A 21,980-nucleotide genomic window follows, 5' to 3' on the forward strand; every position below is an offset into this window, starting at 1 on the left:
TGCAAACGATACACCTTAGTTACCAGTCCGGTCGGGCGGATCCTCCTCGCCTGGCGGGTCCGAAAGATCCAGCAGGCTCTCTGCCATAAATTGTTCCAGGATTGAAGCCACCTGGATGTCTGTTGTGAAGTCGATGACCTCAGGTTCAGACACGAGTTCCTCCACCATCTGCTCCATTTCCTCCTGCTGCGCAAGGGAATCTTCGCAGATTTCCACAACTTTTCGCTTTGAGGAATCAGCAGCTGGGCTGTCCCTCACCTTTCTCTTCCTCTGGATGGCACCTGAGGAGACAAGAGGGGGAAAATCCTCCAGGGAGAGGACTCCAGCAGCTGGAGGGGAAGATGTTAGTGCTGCTGGAGCTGGGGAGAAGGGAGGCTGGGTTGGGAGAGGTGCAGGTGACAGGACCACTGAGATGGGTGGGTAGGAGAAGGTGAGAGCCTCAGTGGGGGTGACAGGGGTTGGGGACGGGGGGGGGGCCGGGCGAGGGAGGGTGGGAAGGGTAGGGCGAGGGAGGGCCGGGAGAGGGGGGGAGGGACTGTCGTCTTCTTACCATCCTTCTTTTTCCCGGTCTTCTGTGCCGCTGGAGCTCTGGCTGGGGCGGGGTTCCCTCTGGCTGGAGCTTTCGCTGCTACAGTTGCCCAGGATCGATCCCTCTTCGGGCAGTCCTTGTAAGAGTGGGCTGCTTGTCCGCAGAGGTTGCACATTGTCCGTTTCGGGCAGTCTTTGGTCTCGTGTCCTGTTTGTCCTCCTTGCAGTCCTTCATCGAATGACCCTTCTTGCTGCATCTCCTGCAGATCTGCGGCATGTCCGGGTAGTAGATGAGGCCGTAGGAGTTGCCCAGCGAGAATGACTGGGGCAGGTGCTGGAGGCCGTCTTCCGCGCTTGAATCCTTGTTGAGTCGGACGATTACCGACCACTTGCCAGTCCCGAAGCCGAGTCCGTTCAGGATGTGGGTGGGTGGGTTCCCTCACCACTGTGCAGAACCGCTTCAGGAGCGTGGTGATGTCTTTGCCGGGGGTGTGTGGGTTCCGCATTGAGACCGTCACCCGCCTTTCCTCTCTTTGGACAGGGCAGTTGCCCACAAAGCGAGAGAAAGGGGATTCAGGCCTCACCGCTTTCACCATCTCCCAGTACCTTCTGCAGATGTTGATCGATGCGAAGGTCACGAAGAACATCCCGGTCATGAAGGCCTGGATGCTGATGGTTTCCGGCTTAGCGAAGCCCTGATCCAGGAGCATCTTCTGGCAGAACACTTCTTCCGTCATGTCCGGCACTCTCCCGTCCACCTCCTTCAGCTTCAGGGCCACCGTCTGCTTCATCCAGGGCTCCAGGGTTGGAGCAGCCTGGTTCGGCTTCCTGGTGGCCTGTTCGCTTGAGGAGGCTTCAGGAGGAGATGTCCTGGCCTGGGTCTGCTCACCTGGTCCATCAGCCTTCTCCTTCCGGGTGGCAGGGTTGCTGGTTGAGGCCATGGCTTCTTCCATCTGTTCCTGTCGCTTGGGGAGGATCTTCGATAGCTCTTTCCCGAAGGGGACGGAGCTATGCAAATCTTCTCCTTGCTGGCCGAGGTTCTTCTACGGAATTTCTTCCGCAGCGGTTCCTCGTCGAGCTTCTTCTGCGGCCGAGCTTCTTCGAAGATCCCCTTCAGCAGCGGCTCTTCTCCGAAGGTCTCTGTCGCAGTTCTCCTTCTTCTTCCCGGCAGCGATCTCCCGGAGCTTCTTCCCCGATGGCGGCTTCTCCCTTCTGGATCGTCGTCTTCGGTGGTTCTTCTCCGCAGTTCGTCGCCGGCTTAGTCTGGAACGCTCTTGGATCGCTAAGCTAGTGTTAATAGCCCCCAGTGGTTCTCCGAGCTATCTATCCTTACAAGGACTGATAAGAACAGATACTACACTTGATCTTAGCCAAAAGGCCAAGAAGCGATCCTACAGGTACCCCATGCACCCCTGGTATAGAGCACATTGAATCCACAGGGAGCAGATGGGATTTATCCCAATTTATTTTAAACCCAGACAATGCCCCAAATTTCTCAATTAGGGATATTGTTTCTGCCAGAGAGCTACCCACATCCCCCAAGTATAGAAGCATATCATCTGCATAAAGCACTACCTTTTCTTGCACCGAGCCATACAAGAAGCCCTTAATATCGTCTGACACATGTATGCGCGCTGCCAAGGGCTCTACTGCCACGGCAAACAGGAGGGGCGATTATGGGCATCCCTGTCTAGTTCCTCTTTCAAGAGCAAACCGGGGAGACAATCCTCCATTTGCCTGTATTCTGGCTGTAGGGCAAGAATACAGGACCTTAATCCATGCTATAAAAGATGGTCCAAAACCCATAGCCTCCAAGGTGCACCAAAGATATTGCCATTCCACACTGTCAAACGCTTTAGCAGCGTCCAGTGAAAAAATGACTCTTTCGCCTACATTGTCTGCCCTCAGCTGAAGATTTAAAAATAAACGTCTCAATTCATGGCTGTCGACCTAGCAGGCATAAAACCGGTCTGATCCGGGTGTATAATGGTAGAAATAACACCATTCAACCGCAGAGCTAATGCCTTTGCCAGAATCTTAACGTCAGATGTTAATAATGAAATCGGTCGATAAGAATCAGCTAATTGAGGATCTTTCCCGGGTTTCGGCAAGACCACAATAATGGCTTCTTGCATAGAAGCCGGCAAAGAACCACAATCCAATGAATAATGAAATACTTCTAATAATTTGGGCAAGAGCACCTCAGAGTATTTTTTATAAATTTCAACTGGTAGCCCGTCCGCCCCAGGTGCCTTATCATTAGCCATCTGTTTGACCGCTTCTTCCAGTTCCTCCAACGTGAGTGGAGAATCCAGAAGTGCCTTGGCGCTTCCTGACAGCTTAGGGAGCTCTGCTTTATTTAAGAATGTATAAATATCAGATGTAGATGGATGCACCTTGGAGGTATATAGGTCTGAATAAAAGTCTCTCAAAACTTTTACAACTTCCAAGTTCTCTGTAACTAAATGGCACTCTGCCGTTTTTAAAACAGTGATATGTGTTACCCCCTGTTGTGCCTTTGCTACCACTGCTAGCATATAGAGAATTGAGAGAGAAAAGCACGGCGCCACATAGTGTGAGTAAGCCCAAGAAATAACAAACTTAGTTTGACAGATGGAGGCTTACCACAGGTGAAAATGTCAGGAGCGTATAATAGGTAGATAATGGATGAGTGCTGCTGCCGAGATCCCAGCCGGTCAATCTTGAAGGACCACCGCGATGTAAATGTATAATTTATTTGAAAAAACGGGACCCCATACGGCGCTGCTACTCAGGAACGGATACAGTAGTAGTTTAGAATTGAAACTTTATTGTAGGCTACGCGTTTCAATGCCGCACCGGCATCTTCCTCAGGCCACAAACATTGTAGTCTGAACAACAGCCCTTTAAATACACCACGCGGGAGAAAAAAAACGCCAATGTAGACAGGGTTAAAGTGCAAGATGACGTAATCACTGTGAACAGTTCAAACATGACAGGTACAAAAAAAGAAATCCAATTATGTATAATGCTAATTTAAACTAAAATCAGCAGAGTGGAAATAAAATGCGGTATGGGATTTTGTCATAAGAAAAAAGGGGGGGGGAAATTGCAGACAATCATATAAAACATTAATATCCATATCGATGAATTTAAGCAGTTGCTAAAACACAATAAAATATACAGAAGTTTAGCGATATATCGTGCTTGCAATATTTCGCGGTAATTCACCATTTAATTAGGATGAAAACGAATTGAAACAAAATAAACTGAATAAGTGAAAATCATAAAAACTGCTATTGAACCCATATAGCTGGGAACTCAACTGGACGTGGAAACCATAAAAATAATGTATATTTCAGTGAAAAAACAACAATCAACCATTAAGTTGATCTGAATGTCATTTATATTTTTATTTCTAATGATTATCCTATGGAATAAAATAGGAACATTCCATCATATAAAGATGTAGGTGTCAAGTAATTAATTTGGATGAAAGGGAGGGCTAGTTTAGACAATCTAAAATATGATTAAAGATAAAAGTTTTAAAAGCTCAAGAAAAAATACAGAAGTTTGTGCTGTATCAAAACAGCGATATTTTACGGTAATTCACCAATTATTTGCAATCAAAACGAATTTATAAAAAAATGGATTCAGGAGGAGAAAATGATTAAAAATACTATAAACCCGTAGCGGCCAGACCCCAAAATAACCAGGGAAATTACACCCAATGATATTAATATTAATAGAACCATTACTCATCCTTTACAATGATCATGCTAGTATTAACAGTGATTACCCTGTGTAGTAAAATGTGGAAAATTCAATACAGATTCTACCCAAAAAATATATAAGTATTAAATATACATATATAAGTCAGAATTGGGTCCTATATGCTAAAAAAAACACAAATGTAACTGTGATAAAAAGGGGCATTAATCAAGATTAGTTTCTGAAATGTCATTCAAACCGTTTGGATGTAGGGTCAATAATTTAAATATCCAAAAATTTTCTCGTTGCTTGAGTTTTTGGAACCGGTTGGGAACGTCACAAGGAATTTGCTCAATAGGCGTAATGATAATTCTATTAAACTGGCAGTTATGGGATGAAGCACAGTGTCTCGAAACACTGTGTTTTAAAAACCCCTTGAGGACGTTATATCTATGTTTGTTGATTCTGCTTCTCAAACATTGAATGGTCCTCCCAACGTACTGTAAGTGGCATGAACACTCAAGGAGGTAAATTACAAAATTACTACCACAATTAAGGAAAGCCTTAATAGGGAAAATTTCTTTGGTTATATTGGAACAGAAGGTCAGTTTTTTGTGTGAGATATTATTACAACACAGACAACGTCCTTGGCTACACTTATAGGATCCATTCAAAACTGGTAAAACTCTGGGAATAGAAGGTTTAAGATTGTTAATACGACTAGGGGCCAATATATTCTTCAAATTAGCTGACCGTCTAAAGGTGATATTTGGTTTGTCAGGTAGAGAATTTTTGAGGAAAGGATCATTTCTCAAGATATGCCAATGTTTGGACAAAATAGATCTCACCAATTTATGTCCACTATTATATGATGTAATAAAATTATTTGTAAACTTAATCTTGTTGGTATTAGTTTTTCCATTTTTATTAGTGCAATCGGTAGTATCCACTGTCTTTTTAGTTTGGCTAACACAGGACTTTTGGGTCAATTCTGTGGCTTTTGAACGTGCACCTTTAATAAGTTGTCTAGGGAAATTTTTCTCCTTAAATCTACTTTCCAAAACCTCACATTCCCTTAAAAAATTAATTTCAGACGAGCAATTCTTCCTCACTCTCCTAAATTGGCCAAAGGGTAAATTTTTAATCCAAGGGGGGTAGTGGGCACTTCTAAAATCGATGTAGCTATTAACATCAACATTTTTGAAGTGTGTTCTGGTATTAAAATTGCTGTTAATGTCATCATAATCAATGGTTAAATCTAGAAAGTCGATGCATGTACTGGAGAAAGTATAAGTGAAAGTTATTCCAAAGTCGTTCCTATTTAATGTTTCCATGAAATCAGTAGCTTCTTTTTCTTCACCTTTCCATACAATAAATAAATCGTCTATAAAACGTCTGTAGAGTAAAATTTGTTCCTTAAAATTATGGCCGTTAAAAATGTGTTTATCCTCAAACTCACCCATATATAAGTTAGCATATGCCGGAGCGAATCTGGAGCCCATGGCACAGCCCTTTATTTGATTATAAAAATTGTTTCCAAAGCTAAACACATTGTGTTTGAGGATGTATTCCACACAGTTCGTTAAAAACAGAATTTGTGCAGTTGGAATTTTGGGATTCGAAGCTAAGACCGATTCAATCACTTCAAGGCCTCTGTCATGGGGAATATTGCTATATAGGGCTGTGACGTCGGCTGTTAAGAAACACACTTTAGATGAGGGGGGTACAGTCAAAAGATTTTGTAAATCATTAATAAGTTGAGTGGAATCCCTCAAATAAGAGGGTAGTTGTAATACAAAAGGCTGTAGATGTAGATCTATATAGTGTGACAAATTACTGGTAAGGGATCCAATGCCAGAAATAATAGGACGGCCAGGAGGATTATTCATACATTTATGTATTTTTGGTAAGTGATATATAAATGGTAAACTAGGACATGGCATATTAAGGAAATTTTTTTCTTTTTTGGTCAGTAAACCGAATTCACTGTATAACTTGATATAAATCTAATTGTGCTCCCACAATATGAAAAAATTATTATATGGTTCACTGAAGTGACAACTGAGTAAAAAATACCTTTTATTAGTAACTCATTTAAAAACAGGGGTAACACACCACTGTGAAATAGCCTCACCGTGAATTAAAAAATGTATTAAACAAAAAACACTGAGTCATTATGATAAATATATCTCAGTGTTTATAACAATATTTGTCTGGAACCAGCATATATCCTGGGCACAACAATAGTACAATCCCCAAGTAGAACACAAGTGTCCGAAGAAAAATCGGATCTCCTAGTGCTGGGTGTAACACAATGTTACTGTCCCCTATGCAAACATTCCATATACAATAAAACGACCCTACGCGTTTCAGATACTCATCCTCAGGGGTCCGTATCTTGGTAACTCTGGCCTCATCACCAGCGATAATAGTATTCAACAGCAGATATTCTGCTGTGCGTCACGGGAAGATGCACGTATCGATGTCAACGGCATACTCCATTACAGCCACTGGGTTACTATAAACACCTAAACTCCACCCCTCGTATTAGGCGGCGAACATGAACTGACCAACCACAACACCCTCTCGATTCGTGACACCTGCCCATGTGACCCCCCGCCGTCAGCTGACAGCCAGGGGTCATCATCGGCCGCATCATGCCGAACGCGCAGGCGCAGTAGAAGCCAAGGACGTGTCGCCCGGACTGCCATGCACGAGGAAGGTAAGCGCAAAACGATAATATATTTTATTGAGTATGTCTTGCGGGACAGTTACCCACCGCAAGCGGACTACCTCATAAAGCAACTCTAAAGTAAATGAACACATATAGGGTTGACAAGATTACTGAGTCCCTCACATTAAGAAAAACTGACAATTGATCTCTTTATATGTCGACTGGCCAATATGGCCATCTCAAAAAATGGTACATTATGCAAATAGACAACCCAAGGTAAAGGTTGGACACCTAAAGAGGGAAGGTTTTGCATATTAAATAAAACATGTATAATTAGTCTGCTCGTTTAAACCCGCTGGTTGTATACATGCCAGTCTATGGATCCATTGGGCTTCTTTACGTAAAATAAGGTTATCCCAGTCACCTCCTCTTTTAGGGGGTCTAATGAGTTCAATTGCTTGAAACTTTAAACATGCTGCCTGGCCTTGATGTTTAGCATGCACATGCTTGGATAATGGGGTGTCCCTAACATGGATAATATCTCCAACATGCTCCCTAATCCGGCGTCGAAATTGTCGTGATGTTTTGCCCACATAATTCAGGGGGCATGGGCATGTAATTAGGTAAACCACTCCCGCTGTCTTGCAATTGACAAAATCCCGAATGTTGTATTTTTTCTGTGTTGCAACACTGGTGAAACTATTCCCTTTGAAAATGAAATCACAAGCTTTACAGCTACCACATCTAAAAGTGCCTGGTATTTGTCTATCCAGCCACGTACCCCTGGGTGTAATGGGGTCAAAACAACTGTGCATGACTCTGTCCCTGATGTTTTTCCCTCTCCGATACGTGACAGAAGGCCACTGTGTGATCTGATCTACCAAATCTGTATCAGAACTGAGAATACGCCAATACCTTTTCAGGATCTGCATAATATCATTTTGTTTGGAATCATAGGTGCCTATGAGTCTCGTAACTTGTTCTTCTTTTCGTTTTTTAGGGACCAGGAGACATTGTCTGTCTGCATCCCTTGCTCCCTCATAGGCCTTCCTAATGACACTCTTGGGGAAACCTCTATCCTTCAATCTTGTTTTGAGTTCCTGGGCCTGGCACTCAAAATCACCCATAGAGCTACAATTCCTGCGTACTCTCATAAATTGGCCTTTTGGAATGCCACGTTTGAGGGGATAAGGATGACAACTATTCCATTGCAAGAAACTATTGGTTGCTGTTTCTTTCCGATATACCTTTGTACGAATTGTACCTTCTTCTGTTTTTATAATTTTCAAATCCAGAAAAGACAATTCTTTTTCACTGATCTCGCATGTGAATTTTAGCCCTACATCATTTTTGTTGAGGGCTGCTACAAAACTATGGAACTCATCCGCTGTGGAGTTCCAGAGAATCAGCACGTCATCAATATATCTAATCCATAATCCAACGGATGAAGTCCATTTAGCCAGTTTGTCCCCAAAGACAATTGTCTCCTCCCACCAGCCAAGAAATAGATTTGCATAGGTGGGAGCAGCAGGACTCCCCATTGCAGTACCACATTGCTGATGAAAGATCTTGTCTTCAAAGATAAATATATTTTTTTCAAGAACAAACTGTAGTAACTGCAAAACAAACTGGTTATGGGCTGCAAACTGAGTACCTCTTGATCCCAGATAGTACTCGATCGCTTTGTAACCCAATTTGTGAGGTATGGATGAATACAACGCCTCAACATCCAGGCTAGCCAAGAGTGTGTCTTTCTCCAAAGAAATACCGTCAATCTGTTTCAAAACATCCATAGTGTCACGTACATATGATGTGAGACTCAAAACAAAGGGGCGCAACACCTGATCAACATATGTACTCACATTTTGGGTTAAATTATTAATGCCTGAAACAATAGGTCTGCCACGTAAGGGGGGATACCCTTTGTGGATTTTGGGCAGGCTATAAAAACACGCCATGATGGGAAATTGTGGGTACATGAACCCAAACTCACTCGCACTAATCAAAGATCTGCTTTTTGCATCACTCAGAATGCCCAGCAACTCTTTCTTGAATAGTGCTGTTGGGTTATCCTTTAAAATGGTGTAACAGTCAGGGTTAAGTAAAATGTCCTCGCACATTTTTTTATAATCATCCCTACTCATGACCACGATGTTCCCACCTTTATCAGATGCCTTTAGAACAATATTTTGTTTTTTCTCTAACGTGGTCAGAGCTAATCGTTCGGACCAAGACAAGTTATTATCTATGCCCCTACTTTCCTGACTGAGATTATTGATCTCATCTCCTACCATCTCCACAAATAAATCCACATTGGTAAAGTCTCCTATAGGTGGCAGCTTCCTACTCTTCATTTTAAGATTGGTAAAAGGACCTAAACCTGGGGCTCTACCAGATTCCTCTAAAAGCCCCTCCAAGGCCACAAGGCCTTCCATATCAGACTCTTCCAACCCTAGTTCCATGCATTTTTTCCTATTATGGTGTTTAAAGAATTTGATCCATTTAAGTTTGCGAGCAAATAAATTAAGATCCTTTAACCAAGAAAAAGAGTCAAATTTAACTGTGGGGACAAAGGAAAGTCCCTTTTCTAATAGTGTACTCTCTGATGCACTCAAAATATATTCAGACAGGTTAACGATTTGTAGCCTATCCATGTTGTTTCCCTTCACTAATCCTTTTGTCCCCTCAGCATATAGCGGGAAATGGGGGGATTGTTGGCTAAAAAATTATTGCCACTGTTAGAAGAGGCTCTAGCACGACCTCTATTTCTACCTCTAGGTCCTCCCCTGAATTTTTGTTTCCCACCACTACCACCAAAGAAAGGGCCCACTCTTTCAGAGTCTGTTGTTTCACTCTCTGATGTGGAAGGGTCAGATTCCCTCAGCCCCCTATTGGTCTGTTGATATTGCTGTTGTTGTGTGTTAACAAAATCGTAAGCTTTTTTCTCCCTAAATTCCTGTAGGTCTCTCTGGAATTGGAAGTGTTTACGTTCCTTTAAATGATTAGTAAACCTTTCTAAAGTTTGTTGAAGGATTTTATCTTTTTTATCAAAACCAGGGGTATCTACCAAAGACTTAGCTGCCTCGATCTCTTTTTTAAGCTCAGCACTAATAGAGTCAAACTGGACTTTCTCTTCCTCTACTAAAATCTGCATAAGCCTAAGTGAACTACCTGTGATCTCCTGTTCCCACCTTTCTTTTATATTAGAAAAAAGTGTCTTTTCTGAATGTGAACTGGTGTATACAGCACAGGGTGCATCTCTTAAATCTACCTTTAAAAACCTTAATAGATTGCATAAGGATTACACTAGAAGCTGGTGGGAGATTCAGAGTCTGGAAAACTATTTAAAAAATAACATAGTTCCCAGAGGCCTTAGGGTCCCCATTGTTCCAGCATCAAGATTAAAAACCGCTAATATAAAAGAAAGGTGGGAACAGGAGATCACAGGTAGTTCACTTAGGCTTATGCAGATTTTAGTAGAGGAAGAGAAAGTCCAGTTTGACTCTATTAGTGCTGAGCTTAAAAAAGAGATCGAGGCAGCTAAGTCTTTGGTAGATACCCCTGGTTTTGATAAAAAAGATAAAATCCTTCAACAAACTTTAGAAAGGTTTACTAATCATTTAAAGGAACGTAAACACTTCCAATTCCAGAGAGACCTACAGGAATTTAGGGAGAAAAAAGCTTACGATTTTGTTAACACACAACAACAGCAATATCAACAGACCAATAGGGGGCTGAGGGAATCTGACCCTTCCACATCAGAGAGTGAAACAACAGACTCTGAAAGAGTGGGCCCTTTCTTTGGTGGTAGTGGTGGGAAACAAAAATTCAGGGGAGGACCTAGAGGTAGAAATAGAGGTCGTGCTAGAGCCTCTTCTAACAGTGGCAATAATTTTTTAGCCAACAATCCCCCCATTTCCCGCTATATGCTGAGGGGACAAAAGGATTAGTGAAGGGAAACAACATGGATAGGCTACAAATCGTTAACCTGTCTGAATATATTTTGAGTGCATCAGAGAGTACACTATTAGAAAAGGGACTTTCCTTTGTCCCCACTGTTAAATTTGACTCTTTTTCTTGGTTAAAGGATCTTAATTTATTTGCTCGCAAACTTAAATGGATCAAATTCTTTAAACACCATAATAGGAAAAAATGCATGGAACTAGGGTTGGAAGAGTCTGATATGGAAGGCCTTGTGGCCTTGGAGGGGCTTTTAGAGGAATCTGGTAGAGCCCCAGGTTTAGGTCCTTTTACCAATCTTAAAATGAAGAGTAGGAAGCTGCCACCTATAGGAGACTTTACCAATGTGGATTTATTTGTGGAGATGGTAGGAGATGAGATCAATAATCTCAGTCAGGAAAGTAGGGGCATAGATAATAACTTGTCTTGGTCCGAACGATTAGCTCTGACCACGTTAGAGAAAAAACAAAATATTGTTCTAAAGGCATCTGATAAAGGTGGGAACATCGTGGTCATGAGTAGGGATGATTATAAAAAAATGTGCGAGGACATTTTACTTAACCCTGACTGTTACACCATTTTAAAGGATAACCCAACAGCACTATTCAAGAAAGAGTTGCTGGGCATTCTGAGTGATGCAAAAAGCAGATCTTTGATTAGTGCGAGTGAGTTTGGGTTCATGTACCCACAATTTCCCATCATGGCGTGTTTTTATAGCCTGCCCAAAATCCACAAAGGGTATCCCCCCTTACGTGGCAGACCTATTGTTTCAGGCATTAATAATTTAACCCAAAATGTGAGTACATATGTTGATCAGGTGTTGCGCCCCTTTGTTTTGAGTCTCACATCATATGTACGTGACACTATGGATGTTTTGAAACAGATTGACGGTATTTCTTTGGAGAAAGACACACTCTTGGCTAGCCTGGATGTTGAGGCGTTGTATTCATCCATACCTCACAAATTGGGTTACAAAGCGATCGAGTACTATCTGGGATCAAGAGGTACTCAGTTTGCAGCCCATAACCAGTTTGTTTTGCAGTTACTACAGTTTGTTCTTGAAAAAAATATATTTATCTTTGAAGACAAGATCTTTCATCAGCAATGTGGTACTGCAATGGGGAGTCCTGCTGCTCCCACCTATGCAAATCTATTTCTTGGCTGGTGGGAGGAGACAATTGTCTTTGGGGACAAACTGGCTAAATGGACTTCATCCGTTGGATTATGGATTAGATATATTGATGACGTGCTGATTCTCTGGAACTCCACAGCGGATGAGTTCCATAGTTTTGTAGCAGCCCTCAACAAAAATGATGTAGGGCTAAAATTCACATGCGAGATCAGTGAAAAAGAATTGTCTTTTCTGGATTTGAAAATTATAAAAACAGAAGAAGGTACAATTCGTACAAAGGTATATCGGAAAGAAACAGCAACCAATAGTTTCTTGCAATGGAATAGTTGTCATCCTTATCCCCTCAAACGTGGCATTCCAAAAGGCCAATTTATGAGAGTACGCAGGAATTGTAGCTCTATGGGTGATTTTGAGTGCCAGGCCCAGGAACTCAAAACAAGATTGAAGGATAGAGGTTTCCCCAAGAGTGTCATTAGGAAGGCCTATGAGGGAGCAAGGGATGCAGACAGACAATGTCTCCTGGTCCCTAAAAAACGAAAAGAAGAACAAGTTACGAGACTCATAGGCACCTATGATTCCAAACAAAATGATATTATGCAGATCCTGAAAAGGTATTGGCGTATTCTCAGTTCTGATACAGATTTGGTAGATCAGATCACACAGTGGCCTTCTGTCACGTATCGGAGAGGGAAAAACATCAGGGACAGAGTCATGCACAGTTGTTTTGACCCCATTACACCCAGGGGTACGTGGCTGGATAGACAAATACCAGGCACTTTTAGATGTGGTAGCTGTAAAGCTTGTGATTTCATTTTCAAAGGGAATAGTTTCACCAGTGTTGCAACACAGAAAAAATACAACATTCGGGATTTTGTCAATTGCAAGACAGCGGGAGTGGTTTACCTAATTACATGCCCATGCCCCCTGAATTATGTGGGCAAAACATCACGACAATTTCGATGCCGGATTAGGGAGCATGTTGGAGATATTATCCATGTTAGGGACACCCCATTATCCAAGCATGTGCATGCTAAACATCAAGGCCAGGCAGCATGTTTAAAGTTTCAAGCAATTGAACTCATTAGACCCCCTAAAAGAGGAGGTGACTGGGATAACCTTATTTTACGAAAAGAAGCCCTATGGATCCATAGACTGGCATGTATACAACCAGCGGGTTTAAACGAGCAGACTAATTATACATGTTTTATTTAATATGCAAAACCTTCCCTCTTTAGGTGTCCAACCTTTACCTTGGGTTGTCTATTTGCATAATGTACCATTTTTTGAGATGGCCATATTGGCCAGTCGACATATAAAGAGATCAATTGTCAGTTTTTCTTAATGTGAGGGACTCAGTAATCTTGTCAACCCTATATGTGTTCATTTACTTTAGAGTTGCTTTATGAGGTAGTCCGCTTGCGGTGGGTAACTGTCCCGCAAGACATACTCAATAAAATATATTATCGTTTTGCGCTTACCTTCCTCGTGCATGGCAGTCCGGGCGACACGTCCTTGGCTTCTACTGCGCCTGCGCGTTCGGCATGATGCGGCCGATGATGACCCCTGGCTGTCAGCTGACGGCGGGGGGTCACATGGGCAGGTGTCACGAATCGAGAGGGTGTTGTGGTTGGTCAGTTCATGTTCGCCGCCTAATACGAGGGGTGGAGTTTAGGTGTTTATAGTAACCCAGTGGCTGTAATGGAGTATGCCGTTGACATCGATACGTGCATCTTCCCGTGACGCACAGCAGAATATCTGCTGTTGAATACTATTATCGCTGGTGATGAGGCCAGAGTTACCAAGATACGGACCCCTGAGGATGAGTATCTGAAACGCGTAGGGTCGTTTTATTGTATATGGAATGTTTGCATAGGGGACAGTAACATTGTGTTACACCCAGCACTAGGAGATCCGATTTTTCTTCGGACACTTGTGTTCTACTTGGGGATTGTACTATTGTTGTGCCCAGGATATATGCTGGTTCCAGACAAATATTGTTATAAACACTGAGATATATTTATCATAATGACTCAGTGTTTTTTGTTTAATACATTTTTTAATTCACGGTGAGGCTATTTCACAGTGGTGTGTTACCCCTGTTTTTAAATGAGTTACTAATAAAAGGTATTTTTTACTCATTGGTCAGTAAACCCTCTGAAAAAGCTGCGTCTATGAAGGTTCTATATTCATCTATATATGAGGAAAGAGGATTAGCCTCCAATTTTAAATAAAATGAACTGTCTGATAAAATTCTGGAGGTCTCCTTGAGATAATCACACCTGTTCTGTATAACGATGCCCCCTCCTTTATCTGCGGAGCGGATCACAATCTCCTTATTATTCCGTAGGGATTTGATAGCTTTTCTCTCTTTACTGGATAAATTGTCTGGCATAAATTGAGGTTTATCAAGAAACCGAAATTCATTTCCAACGAGTGTGGAGAAGATTTCCAGAAACGGACCTTGGTGATGTATTGGATAAAAATTGGATTTGGGATGTACATCCACACTTAGAGCCAATTGGCTAGGCATCCTTTCAACTGAATCATTTTTAGGAGGAGCTAACAGAGTTGCATTTACCACAGATGTACTTCAATATTCGTCCCCTACTTTTGTGAGGTCTTCTAGAAATAACCCGAAATATAGAAGTAATGAAATCCCACATTCAGGGATCAAAAATCCTCAACGTAATTTTAATATAACTGGTTCTACCACCTGCCCCAGCAATGCTAATGGTATCATCACTGAGAATAAGAATCCATCCACATGCTCTCGGTCTACTAGTTCTGGTGGCATTATGTGTCCATCTGATCACCGACTTTCAAACATACCCATTAACGCCTTCAAGTCCATAGATCTTGAGACGGAACTATTGCGTTACAATATAAAGACCGGTGTTTCTTCCCCTAAATGCCCCCCGTCTCCCCATCACAATGACTCAGTTTACACTCTAGATCAGGATAGTAATTCATCATTGATGCAATTATCTGTGCATAGCAATTCTAACGAACAATTTGACCTGTCAGTACATGATGTGGAGTCATCCCTCATTTCTGATGACTCATTTTGTGATGACCGACAGAATGTATCAATTCAAAAACCATTAGGAGTTCCCTCTGACCATCCCTCCATATGTATGGACAACACACTTTCCGCTGTTTCTTTTTTAGGGCTCCCGTCCCAATTAACTATGCCTCCAATAACCCCAACATTAAAAAGCAAGGACTGCTTGGTACCATACATTATGAGTCCCAAAATTCAGACAATAACCAGTTTTTTTCCTACCATTCAAAAAATTTCGACAAAAAGAAAATTAGAAGCAGACAAAGATATAGAGGAAAGAGGGGTGGAAGGAGCCGTAAATCTGTCACTAATCCACTTGCAGTCCAAAAAACAAAGGAACACACAGTGAAACTTTTTAATTTGTCCACCTACAAATTGAATATTTGGGAAACCAGTTTATTGGGCAAAGGGCTTTCCTTTTGCCCAGTAGCCCCTCCCGACACTTTTGAACTCTTCATGGACCTCAATAGGTTTGTCAGGAAGCTGACCCTATCCAGACATTTTTCCATGGCCGATGATTCCTCATTAGCTCCTCCTAAAAATGATTCAGTTGAAAGGATGCCTAGCCAATTGGCTCTAAGTGTGGATGTACATCCCAAATCCAATTTTTATCCAATACATCACCAAGGTCCGTTTCTGGAAATCTTCTCCACACTCGTTGGAAATGAATTTCGGTTGCTTGATAAACCTCAATTTATGCCAGACAATTTATCCAGTAAAGAGAGAAAAGCTATCAAATCCCTACGGAATAATAAGGAGATTGTGATCCGCTCCGCAGATAAAGGAGGGGGCATCGTTATACAGAACAGGTGTGATTATCTCAAGGAGACCTCCAGAATTTTATCAGACAGTTCATTTTATTTAAAATTGGAGGCTAATCCTCTTTCCTCATATATAGATGAATATAGAACCTTCATAGACGCAGCTTTTTCAGAGGGTTTACTGACCAAAAAAGAAAAAAATTTCCTTAATATGCCATGTCCTAGTTTACCATTTATATATCACTTACCAAAAATACATAAATGTATGAATAATCCTCCTGGCCGTCCTATTATTTCTGGCATTGGATCCCTTACCAGTAATTTGTCACACTATATAGATCTACATCTACAGCCTTTTGTATTACAACTACCCTCTTATTTGAGGGATTCCACTCAACTTATTAATGATTTACAAAATCTTTTGACTGTACCCCCCTCATCTAAAGTGTGTTTCTTAACAGCCGACGTCACAGCCCTATATAGCAATATTCCCCATGACAGAGGCCTTGAAGTGATTGAATCGGTCTTAGCTTCGAATCCCAAAATTCCAACTGCACAAATTCTGTTTTTAACGAACTGTGTGGAATACATCCTCAAACACAATGTGTTTAGCTTTGGAAACAATTTTTATAATCAAATAAAGGGCTGTGCCATGGGCTCCAGATTCGCTCCGGCATATGCTAACTTATATATGGGTGAGTTTGAGGATAAACACATTTTTAACGGCCATAATTTTAAGGAACAAATTTTACTCTACAGACGTTTTATAGACGATTTATTTATTGTATGGAAAGGTGAAGAAAAAGAAGCTACTGATTTCATGGAAACATTAAATAGGAACGACTTTGGAATAACTTTCACTTATACTTTCTCCAGTACATGCATCGACTTTCTAGATTTAACCATTGATTATGATGACATTAACAGCAATTTTAATACCAGAACACACTTCAAAAATGTTGATGTTAATAGCTACATCGATTTTAGAAGTGCCCACTACCCCCCTTGGATTAAAAATGTACCCTTTGGCCAATTTAGGAGAGTGAGGAAGAATTGCTCGTCTGAAATTAATTTTTTAAGGGAATGTGAGGTTTTGGAAAGTAGATTTAAGGAGAAAAATTTCCCTAGACAACTTATTAAAGGTGCACGTTCAAAAGCCACAGAATTGACCCAAAAGTCCTGTGTTAGCCAAACTAAAAAGACAGTGGATACTACCGATTGCACTAATAAAAATGGAAAAACTAATACCAACAAGATTAAGTTTACAAATAATTTTATTACATCATATAATAGTGGACATAAATTGGTGAGATCTATTTTGTCCAAACATTGGCATATCTTGAGAAATGATCCTTTCCTCAAAAATTCTCTACCTGACAAACCAAATATCACCTTTAGACGGTCAGCTAATTTGAAGAATATATTGGCCCCTAGTCGTATTAACAATCTTAAACCTTCTATTCCCAGAGTTTTACCAGTTTTGAATGGATCCTATAAGTGTAGCCAAGGACGTTGTCTGTGTTGTAATAATATCTCACACAAAAAACTGACCTTCTGTTCCAATATAACCAAAGAAATTTTCCCTATTAAGGCTTTCCTTAATTGTGGTAGTAATTTTGTAATTTACCTCCTTGAGTGTTCATGCCACTTACAGTACGTTGGGAGGACCATTCAATGTTTGAGAAGCAGAATCAACAAACATAGATATAACGTCCTCAAGGGGTTTTTAAAACACAGTGTTTCGAGACACTGTGCTTCATCCCATAACTGCCAGTTTAATAGAATTATCATTACGCCTATTGAGCAAATTCCTTGTGACGTTCCCAACCGGTTCCAAAAACTCAAGCAACGAGAAAATTTTTGGATATTTAAATTATTGACCCTACATCCAAACGGTTTGAATGACATTTCAGAAACTAATCTTGATTAATGCCCCTTTTTATCACAGTTACATTTGTGTTTTTTTAGCATATAGGACCCAATTCTGACTTATATATGTATATTTAATACTTATATATTTTTTTGGTAGAATCTGTATTGAATTTTCCACATTTTACTACACAGGGTAATCACTGTTAATACTAGCATGATCATCGTAAAGGATGAGTAATGGTTCTATTAATATTAATATCATTGGGTGTAATTTCCCTGGTTATTTTGGGGTCTGGCCGCTACGGGTTTATAGTATTTTTAATCATTTTCTCCTCCTGAATCCATTTTTTTATAAATTCGTTTTGATTGCAAATAATTGGTGAATTACCGTAAAATATCGCTGTTTTGATACAGCACAAACTTCTGTATTTTTTCTTGAGCTTTTAAAACTTTTATCTTTAATCATATTTTAGATTGTCTAAACTAGCCCTCCCTTTCATCCAAATTAATTACTTGACACCTACATCTTTATATGATGGAATGTTCCTATTTTATTCCATAGGATAATCATTAGAAATAAAAATATAAATGACATTCAGATCAACTTAATGGTTGATTGTTGTTTTTTCACTGAAATATACATTATTTTTATGGTTTCCACGTCCAGTTGAGTTCCCAGCTATATGGGTTCAATAGCAGTTTTTATGATTTTCACTTATTCAGTTTATTTTGTTTCAATTCGTTTTCATCCTAATTAAATGGTGAATTACCGCGAAATATTGCAAGCACGATATATCGCTAAACTTCTGTATATTTTATTGTGTTTTAGCAACTGCTTAAATTCATCGATATGGATATTAATGTTTTATATGATTGTCTGCAATTCCCCCCCCCCCTTTTTTCTTATGACAAAATCCCATACCGCATTTTATTTCCACTCTGCCGATTTTAGTTTAAATTAGCATTATACATAATTGGATTTCTTTTTTTGTACCTGTCATGTTTGAACTGTTCACAGTGATTACGTCATCTTGCACTTCACCCTGTCTACATTGGCGGTTTTTTTCTCCCGCGTGGTGTATTTAAAGGGCTGTTGTTCAGACTACAATGTTTGTGGCCTGAGGAAGATGCCGGTGCGGCATTGAAACGCGTAGCCTACAATAAAGTTTCAATTCTAAACTACTACTGTATCCGTTCCTGAGTAGCAGCGCCGTATGGGGTCCCGTTTTTTCAAATAAATTATACACTGCTAGCATATGACCAGCCTTTTCTCCTTCTTCAAAGGTATTCTGTGTAAAAAAACTGCCGTTTTCTGCTCGCTACAGCTAACAGATGTATATTAAGTGCCTCTTGTGCTCTTCGCAAACTCATTTGCTGCACCACAGTAGGATTTAAAATAAATGCCGCTTCTGCCTTACTCATTTCTTCATGTAATCTCGCATCCTCCACCCTAGTAGCTGTTTTGTGCCTGCTAATTGCCTGCATAAACAGGCCTCTCAAATACGCCTTCATTGCATCCCATACATAGGGAATAGAAGAAGAGCCACAATTAATTTGAAAATAGTCCTCTAGCCTTTGGCCTTGCCCATCAACCAAAGTCAGCCAGAAAGGGTTCAGCTTCCAGATTCTCGGGCGTTGGGGACTCTGGTTATTAATATCAACCGTGACCCTAATGGGAGAATGATCTGATAACATTCTAGGTAGATACTCCACCTGATTAACTAAGGGCATCATACCCTCATTCCCCAAGGCCAGATCTATACGGGATAAAGAAGAATATACGTGGATGAACAGCAGGAAAACTCCCGTTCACGAGGGTGTTGTAATCTCCATATATCAAACAATGCTATTTCTTGTACCAATGTACCAAATGGAGTCCCAACCTTCCCTTCACTCCTGTCCCCCTCTCTACATTTGTCCCAGTTGGAATCAAGAATATTATTGAGATCTCCGAGTAGGAGCAAAGGTATCCCTGGTTTATCCGCCACAAAAGACATGGCCTTTAATAAGACTCTATTACAAAATGGAGGAGGTATGTATATAGATATTATTATAAAAATTTTTGAATATATGGTACAAAGTACACAAATATATCGATCTTCTGCGTCCACCTCCTTATCCAGACAATTAAATGGAATCTGTTTATGTACTAAAAGACTTACTCCCCTAGAATATACTGAGTATGTAGAGTGACCACTAAATCCCACCCACCTCCTCTTTAGCTGTTGTAATCTTTTAGTTATCATATGTGTCTCTTGCAGACAGACAATCGCCGGCTGGTGCTCACTAATAAGTTGAAAAATGGCCTGACGTTTTGTGGCATCAGCCATTCCCCTAATATTCCAACTAATAAATCTGACTGAATTCGCCATATTTAGAATAAAACACAATATTTAGCCGTACATGTGTCATCTGTAAACAGCAGTGTACAATCCAACTAGGTGCTGACTTTATTCCCAAAATCCCCCCAAAAGAAAACCCCACATATAAACATAGTAAACCTCTCTCACCGAGAGAGTGGGCATTGAGATTCCTACTGATGAAATATACAAAACCGCAATAGAATGGTACAGATCGTATGACCATTTTATCTAAACACGTATCCTGCATTAAAAATATAACAATAAACTTGCAGGGCATAAAGCCCATCAGTGCTGCCTGAGAGACCAGTAAATAGCAACAGATTAGATCACATATTCATTCCTTTACATTTCATTAATCAAAATACAGGATATATGACCAGCAAAATAGGATATATGAAACATATTTCAGGGCGTCTTGACACATAGTTGCCTCTCGTGTCCATCAAGCCATTGCATGGCCACTTGCGGATTTTCAAAAAAATGAATTCCTCCCAAAGCTGCGACACGCAACTTCGCTGGGTATAGCATAGAATACGCCACTTGAAGATTTCTCATCCTTTTCTTGACATCTAGAAATCTCGCTCTTTTACGCTGTACTTCTGCTGAATAATCCGGGAATATGGAAATTTTTCCACCATTTATAACCAGATCCGGGCATTCCCTCGCTTTCCGTAGAATAATATCCCGGTCTTTATAGTGTAGTAACTTAGCCAGTATAGGTCTCGGTGGGTGCCCAGGTGGAAATGGGCGAGTCGGCACATGGTGAGCCCGCTCAATAGCAAATAATGGTGTAAAGGTGTCATCCCCAAAAGAAGTACGTAGCCATTTTTCCAGATATTCCGTGCAGTTCAGACCTTCCGATTTTTCCGGTATTCCAATCAGTCTGATATTATTACGACGTAACCTATTTTCTAGGTCGTCGGTTTTCTTAAATAAGGCCACAATTTCTTGTGTCTATTTTTTTGATTCTTTCATGGTTTTAAACATATTATCTTCCAGGTCTGTGACCCGTCCCTCCACTTCATCTAATTGCTCATTAACTTTTTGCATATCGTGCCTAATAATAGCGATATCTTCCTTCATGGCACCCACCTTCACATTCAAGGTAGACAGTGTGGAATTGCAGTAATTAATAGCCAAGAAAACGTCTCTTAATGTAGGCTCACCTCCCTCCATTGCCTGCTGCACAGATATCGACTCCCTCCTTGATTCACCAGCCGGCTTCTCAGCTGCCCTGGAGGCCGTAGCACTCACTGCTGCAGTCCCATCGAGAACAACAGGATCAGGAATATGCTGCTCCCCAGTGCACCTTTCCCTGGGCTCATTTGCAGTACGGGCAAAACGCTCCAGTCTGTCCGCGATCGTAACCACCGGCTCAACATGCTGCACAGCCCACATTTCCTCCCCATCGCCATCTTGCAGATCCTGGTCCACCGTTCTCTGAGTACATCGTGCCTTACTTCTGGTCATGTTTCAGGCTCATCAACCCTCATTCACCGCAGCAAGTGAAAATCAGCGGAGGTACAGCAATCCAGGTATGTATCGCTAAATATAGATCACCTCAGGCAAAGTATCGGATAGTTTAAGGAGTTCTCTGCAGGAGCTCACCAACGTGCGGCTCTCTACATGCTCAGCAAGCCACGCCTCCCACTGCACCCCCTTTAAAACAGCTGATTGGCGGGGGTCACAGGAGTCGGACCCTGAGCAGTCAGCTATTGATTGCCTATCCTGAGGATAGGCCATCAATTTTTTTATTGACTGGAAAACCCTTTTAAACTTCAAAATGTTTTTTGAAAGGGGATTGATTGCAACTTCCAATTTATAGCAATAGTCGACATGGCAGCGAGAAAAAAAAATGCATCAACAGTCTATGTTGTTCTTTAGAGGCATTTTCAATTGGGGTTTTAACCCCTTTAGGACGCAGCCTGTTTTGGCCTTG

The 21,980-nt window shown here is 41.1% G+C and overlaps 1 long non-coding RNA gene and 1 pseudogene across 1 annotated transcript in view; one reads left to right on the forward strand and one right to left on the reverse strand.

Moving 5' to 3' along the window:
- LOC142761226 (uncharacterized) overlaps nucleotides 1–21,980 on the forward strand; it is a 154,123-nt gene that overhangs the window by 84,863 nt on the left and 47,280 nt on the right. The window lies entirely within an intron of this gene.
- Nucleotides 1,817–1,918, reverse strand: LOC142761465 (U2 spliceosomal RNA; annotated as a pseudogene).

The sequence above is a fragment of the Rhinoderma darwinii genome, chromosome 4 (assembly GCF_050947455.1).
Source record: "Rhinoderma darwinii isolate aRhiDar2 chromosome 4, aRhiDar2.hap1, whole genome shotgun sequence".
Taxonomy (NCBI): Eukaryota; Metazoa; Chordata; class Amphibia; order Anura; family Rhinodermatidae; genus Rhinoderma; species Rhinoderma darwinii.